Source organism: Chrysochloris asiatica, unplaced genomic scaffold (assembly GCF_000296735.1).
Source record: "Chrysochloris asiatica unplaced genomic scaffold, ChrAsi1.0 scaffold00003, whole genome shotgun sequence".
Lineage (NCBI taxonomy): Eukaryota > Metazoa > Chordata > Mammalia > Afrosoricida > Chrysochloridae > Chrysochloris > Chrysochloris asiatica.
Genome location: NW_006408521.1, coordinates 12,837,386 through 12,844,816, shown reverse-complemented (window position 1 = coordinate 12,844,816; position 7,431 = coordinate 12,837,386). Strand labels below are relative to the sequence as shown.

General features: G+C 39.6%; 1 pseudogene; it reads right to left on the bottom strand.

The window, feature by feature from the left end:
• Positions 1-791: 791 nt before the first annotated feature.
• Positions 792-2,324, bottom strand: LOC102837621 (annotated as a pseudogene).
• Between the last annotated feature and the right edge of the window lie 5,107 nt (positions 2,325-7,431).

Genomic DNA, 7,431 nt, shown 5'->3' with positions numbered 1-7,431 from the left:
GCTCATCTGAAACTTGTCCACCATGGGTGACCCTGCCGGTTATTTAAAATACTGGTGGCATAGCCCTCAGAATCATAGAGTTCTGTATAAACTAAAAGTGATTATCTTAGGTAGACTTAACAAGACCCTATAATGCAAAAGCTGACTCTAAAGGCACCTTATAAAGCCCTGAAATTTGCAATTTAGTCATTACTTTTCTCCAATACAAAATAAATTGGTAGTCTTCACTGTTAACTTCAGGGTAAAGCATTTCGAGTTTAGACTGCTCCAACACAAGAAATAAGAAACAAAGGCTTTTAAATTTCAAGTTAGAGGGAAAACCCTATTATACAATAATGAGACCTGAGTAAAGGCAAGTTAATTTGACATTTTACTGTGTAAAATCCGTTTACACAGGTTAACAAAAATGTATCACAAGGAAAAGTAAAGATTGTGTTTAACCAAAGTAATACTTCTGAAAGTGCAACAATGAATACTTTTTTTCAGGAAATAATATTACAAATGGTCACCTCTGGGTCAATTTACACACTAGGAGAACAAAGTTGTTAAAATATAGCTGTACTCAACTGAGCCACTTACCTGAACTACAGCATAGTACTTGAAATCAGTCCTAAAGTCAAGGTTTAAACCATTCTAAAAGACAAGACCCTAAAGAGTCTTATAGTCCGCTCTGTACGAGGTGCTTTTCCTTCCCCAAATAGTCAAAGCTGAATGCAAAGGTTGACTATATGTAAGTCGTTGGGTTTTTGTTTTTTTTCCTTATTTATTATATCTTCAGTTTAACACACTATTTAAGCTCTGTATCGTATCTGATCTGGTTGATGTGATCCAGGAAGTGGGGTTTGGGAAGGCGGACCCTGCATCCATGGAGGCGGCGGTGGCCCTCTTGGCGCAGGCCATAGACCAGGACTCATTCCCTCTGCTGTGTAAATGGAGGGCTCACAGTGAACTGGGGCAAAGAGTTAGGGTTGTAATGGTGAGAAAAGGATGCACATCCAGGTGGGCCACCATACTGAGGTGTGGGAGGTCCTGGAGGAGGATGGTTCATATAAGGTGGCATCTGGGCAATAGTATGTCCAGGGGGAGGGGTTATTGGAGGTGGAGCAGAGGTCATTGGTGGAGGTGGAGCTTGGCTATACACCACGTGAGGATGTACCTGCAACCTGGGGAGGATGGCACTGTATGGCTTATTGGTGGTGGAGGAGGTGGAGGTGGTGCATAATGTTATTGTGGAGGCAGAGTATGATGAGGGTGTGATACCACTGGTTGACCCTGATATTCAGGATGATGGTGAGCAAGTGCAGGGGCAGAAGGTGGTGCTTCTCTAGCACCAGAACTTGAGTCATCCTGAATAGGGATGGTGATTACATTGCTGTGTTTTCTTGTTGAAATATGAAAGGTTTCCTGACTTAACCATGCGAGGTAGAGATGGAGCCATGGACAATTCTGCTGGAGGAGCACAAATATCCTCATGGGGCTGATTATAGTGCTCGTGTGGCACGTGTTGCAAAGGAGGTGGTGGCATCATGATGTGTTGCTTTGGTGGGACATGGCTCACATGATGCTTGCCTGGCAGTATTATAAACCCATCAGGGATTTCAGTTGGTGGTGGGGGTGGGGATGGGGGCGGCAATAGGAGGATGGTTTTCAAGTGAAGCCCAGGCAACAAATTTTCCAGGTCTCATATGGCCATGGTTGATATGAGCCTGTAAGTCTCCTTGAGACAAATACGTTTTCTTGCAGCCTTGAACAAAGCTACACATGAAGAGAGAACCTCATGTACACTGCTTGATCCACTGCACAGGATCACTACAGCCTGGACACATCTTAATTCCTTTTTTTTCATGTAAGATAGCACAATCACAGCAAAAAAGAAAAAAAAAAACATGCTTGTGTGGAATCATTCAGCCATAGATTTTAATAGATAATCCATAGTTGTCACAGGAATGTACTGGTGTATCATCCTTTTCACCTAAGATGTGTATATGAAAGTCCCAAAACAGGTGTTCTGGAAATCATCGCTGATTTCCAAAGTGCTCACCCTCTTTTCGGTCATACCGTTCTTCTTCATTATAATCAAATCCTTCTAAAGTAGAGCTGAGAAGACAAATCTAACTCTCTGAGGCGTCAGACTTGACTCTTTTGGCCCTAGCCCTTCATCACCAGTCGGAGCCTTTGCAGGCATCCTGTTCACAGTACTTGCTGTTCGAGGTGCAGTTTTGGCTTTGCTTGCTTGCTTGGAGATGAGCTTTGTAAGAATTTGTCTGTGAACATCAAGACCACACAATGATCCAGCATTGTAACTCATTATCAGTGTGATCCATGATTCAGCTCCTCCATTTTTCTTGATGTTATTTATTGGTCCAGTCGTAAGGATTTTTGTTTTCTTCACATTGAAGCGAAATCCATACCGAAGGTTGTAGTCTTGATTTTCATCAGCATTTCAAGATCAAATATCAAATGATGCAGGAAGCATCAAAAGAAGATGGAAGGGATACAAAGTCACTGTACCAAAAAGGAGTGGTCAGTGTTTAGCCACCACAAGAACCGATCAAGAACTGCCAGTATTGAAAAAAAAAAGAGAGAGAGAGAGAGAGAGAGAGAGTCCAAGGTGCATGGAAGGCAGTCATCCAAGGTGAAAAACAAGACTCCAGTAATCAACAGAATACAATTTGAAATGTTTCAGCAAGTTGATGTGGCGCTGGGACATTCATCCATCTATGCCAAGAAATCTGGCATATAACTACCTGACCAACTAATTGGAAGAGATCCATATTTGTACTCATTCCACAGAAAGGTAACCCAAAGGAATTCAGATATCATAAAGTAAAGTCATCAATATCACACAGAAGTAAAATTTTGCTGAAGACGATTTTAAAATAGCTATAGCAGTCCATCGGCAGGGAACTAGTAGGAATTCAAGCTGGATTCAAAAGAAGATGTGGAACTAAGGCTATCACAGCTGACATCAGGTGAATCTTGTGCTTTATTGATTATGCAGATGCTTTCAGCTGTATGGATCATAACAACTTATGATAAAATTATGAAAAATGAGGATTCCAGAAGCTTAATGTTCTAACATGACTAACAGCCCCCATATAAACTAGGTATCCACTAAGTCCTTTCAGCCCTGTCTCACCCTATGGAAAAATAATAAACTTCTTACAGAAAAATCATGAAGATCAGAATGACCCAAGGACACCTGAACAAACAGGTTAAAAACTTAGCCCATCCATACAAACAAGATAAGGGTTTATTGGTGGGTTTATTCCCACTTACAGGATAAGGGTCTGCTGGAATTTTCCACCCCAGGTAACAAGCCACGTCTGTTTGTTTTAACCACCCTGTGTTTTTGTGTAAAACTCTTTTCCCCTCCTCACTTGGGGGTCAGAGTGATTTGGACTCTGGCCACCAGCAATAAACTTTGCTTTTTATGATTTTCGGGTTGAGTTCTTTCTGACTCGCACTGCCGCAACATTAATTTTGTTCATAAATCAAGAATCAGTTGTTCTAAAAGAAGAAGAGGATACTGGGTTTAAAATCAGGAAAGGTGTGCATCAGGATTGTACCCATTCACATACTTATTCAATCTGTCTGCTCACTCAGTAACCTGAGAAGTTGTATTGTATGAAGATGAACATTGCCTCAGGATTGAAGGAAGACTCCATTAACAATGGGCGATATGCAGAAGACACAATTGCTTGCTAGAAGTAAAGTAAACTTGAAATACTTACTGATAAATATCAAAGACTATACCCTTCAGTATGGATTGTGCCTCAATGTAAAAAAAAAAAAAAAACCTCTCAATTCGACCAATAAATAACATTATGATAAATACAGAAATGACTGATTTTGTCAGACTTCATTTTTCATGGATCTACAATCAATGCTTATGGAAACAGCAGTCTAGAAATCAAATGCCATATTGCATTATGTCTGCTGCAAAAGACCTTTAGAGTGTTAAAAGTTTAAGGACTAAGGTATACCTGACCCAAACAAGCCATGGTATTTTCAGTCGTCTCACATACACGTGAAAGTTGGACAATGAATTGGCAAGACAGAAAAGAATTGATGTATTTGAATTATGATGTTGGTAAAGAGTATTGAAAGTACCACAGACTGTGAAAAGAACAAACAAATCTGTCTTGGATGATGAACAGCCTGAATGCTCTTTAGAGGTAAGTATGGCTGCACTTTGTCTCTCTAATTTGGGGCATGTTATCAGGAAGAACCAGTCCATGGAGGACATGATGCTTGATAAAGTAGAGGGTCAGTGAAAAAGAGAAAGACTCCCGATGTGATGGAATGACACAATGACAACAGTGGGCTCCAACATAAAACCAGTTGTGAGACGGCTCAATAAGGTTACTCTGGAGTGGAAGTATAATAGTCAATACATTCAAACACATTGTAAAATGTGGCCATTGTCTCTAATGAGAGAAGATGCTGCTGCTGTGTACCATTGAGTTGGTTCTGATTTAGAGCAACCTTGTGTGAGGTTTCCCGAAGCTATAAATCTTGACAGGAATAGAAACCTCATGTTTCTCCTGTGGAGTGGCTGGTGAATTCAAATTCCTGACCTTGCTGTTAGAAGCCCAATGTATAATACACTACGATAGTAGGGCTCCTTCCAATATGAGCCATATTTAGTGAAATAAATTATAGCAACAGGTAGTTGAGAACTGTGAAGTGCTGACTATACAGCATTGCTAAATGAAAGCAAATCAACAACAGGCAAACAAAAAGTGGTCTGTTCAATAGACTTAATCAATTGTTCTGAGAACTTATTATTATTGTTGTTAAGTGCTGACGAGTCGGTTCCGACTCATACCAATCCTGTATAGGATTTCTGAGGAGCAACTGGTGAGTTTGAACTGTGGACCTCTGGTTCAAAATGACCTTGCAGTCCAGCAACACAAATTCTTAGACCCAGGCTAGCACTATTGAGTCAGGATCACTGTGGGTGGGGCCGAACATTTTGTCTCCTTTTAAAAAAATAATTTGTATTCCAAGTGAGTATACTTTACTAGTGTTGTTACATACTGCCTTCCCCTTCATCCAAGTTAACACATGTCTATCCTCTAACCAGTGAACGACTTTCCTTTTCCTCCCACTCTGGTAACCATCAAAGAATGTTTCTTTCAATGTGAAAATTTGACTTTTTACAGTTATAGTCTCATACACTATTTGTCCTTTGGTGATTGGCTAATTTCACCTGGGAGTGTTTAATTCTATCATGCATGCAGTTGCTTTGAGTCAAAACTGACTCACAGCACCTAACAAAAACCATTTCACTCAGCATAACACTTTCCAGGTTCATCTATGTTATGTGGTGTTTCACAGATTTCATTGTTCTTCTTCAACGTTGCTTGTTGTTGTTGTTGTTATGTGCTGTGGAGTCGATTCTGACTCATAGTGACCCTGCACAGGGTTTCCAAGGCTGTAAATCTTTACGGGAGCAGAAAGCCTCCTCTTTCTCCCGCGGAACAGCTGGTAGTTTCGAACTGCTGACCTTGCGGTTCGCAGCCTGATTCGTAACCACTACGCTACCAGAGCTCCTTCTCAACGTTGCTAAGTATTCCACAATGTTTATGTACAAAAGCTTGTTTATCCCTTCTTCCATCAATGGGTAGTTAGGCTATCTCCATCTTTTCCTGTCATAAATAGAGCTGTAATGAACATGGGTGTGCACATTTCTATTCATGTGATGGTTCTTATTTCTTGAGTATATATACCAAGTAGAGGAATCTTGGGTCATAAGGCATTTCTATTTAAAAATTTTTGAGGGAGGTTCATACCATTTTCCATGATGGTAGAACCATTGTACAATTACCAGCAAAACAGGAGGGCCCCAGTCTCTCCACACCCTTGCCAGCAGTTGTTTGTTTGTTTTTTCAACTTTGTTATTAATGCTGGGGTGAGGTGATATCTCAATGTTGTTTTAATTTATATCATTCTAATGACTACTTATGAAATATTTGTTGGTTGACTATGAATGTCTTCTTTTGTGAAGTGTCTGTTCATGTCCCCTAACAATTTATTAATTGGGTTATTGTCTTTTTCTTGTTGAGATGTTGACACTTTCTGTAAATTTTAGAAATTAGTCCCCTGTCTGATGTATCATTGCCAATTTTTTTTTCTCCAGTTTGTAAGTTCTCTTTGAACTCTTTTGTTGAAATATTTTGATGCACGTAAGCATCTAATTTTTAGGAGGGTCTAGTCTTCTATTTTGCCTTCCATTTTTTGTCTGTTGTTTTTTAAGTTTGATAGTGTATTTATGTCATGTATTAGCACGCCCAAGTTTGTCCCTGTTTTTGCAGTTTGTCTTTGCATAGCTCTGCAGGTGATTCTGATGCATAAGAAAGGTTGATATTGGGAGAATGTTTTCCATGGAATCTTTGCATTTCTGGATCAGTTTTTGTTCCAGACTATCTTTCCAGAAGTGTTACTGAACAGAGTTGGAAGACAGAGATAGTGTCTCTATCCAAGATAAAGGGAAGATTTACTGACTAGTATAATAGAGATAATTTCTGCCTATTTTTCTATTATGCAGGTTTGCTGGCAACTCCATTGATTATTTTTCTAAGCACTTACTATGTTTCTTATATAAATTTGGTGGGCAAGACTCCCTTGATCTTGTTTATATATTGTGCGCTAAACCACGAGATAGCATAAATGTTGTCCAAAAGGTAAATTACATAAGTTGTGTTTACAATGTTGTGAGATCTAATAAAACTTTCCAGGTGAGTCTACACTGAACCTACCCCCTTTATGAATTATGGACATTTGCAGATGCCATATTTTGGCACCAACTGGTAGCATTTGTACATTTTGATTTAAGTATTAGTTGCAATGTATCTGAGCCTTGTGGTTGCCAGTGTGATGGCAGTGATTTTTAAAACCTTCTAAGTAGTTGTCTGTTTTGTGGTTAAGGTCCAGGGAGATGAGAACAGAACAATAACAGATGTTTAGGACTTACCCTTTACCTCCCAACTTCTGAGCTGAGGTTGTCTGTTTTTTCCCAGCAAAGCCTTAATTTTAACTTTCTGGGGCTCTGTAGTAAAAAAGGAGCTGCTAGATCCAAGTTTGCATTTTCATGAGGTTAAATATTAAAAACAATTAATAGTATTCACACTGTACCTATAGAGAGATTGAGTTTAAATGATAATAAAAAGTATTCCTCTTCCAATCAACCCTGTTTGTTTTTGTTTTTTTTCTGGCAACACTCAGGATTCATGGCTCAAAATCTAAACTGAGTTAAGAAAATGAACAATGGGAATGCAGGAATGAGGTTTAGCTGCCCCAGAATGCCTTATCTTATGTATGTTGTTGTTTGTTGTTAAGTGCCGTCGAGTCAGTTCCGACCCATAGCGACCCTGTACAGGGTTTCCGAGGGTGTAAATCTTTACGGGAGTAGAAAGCCTCATCTTT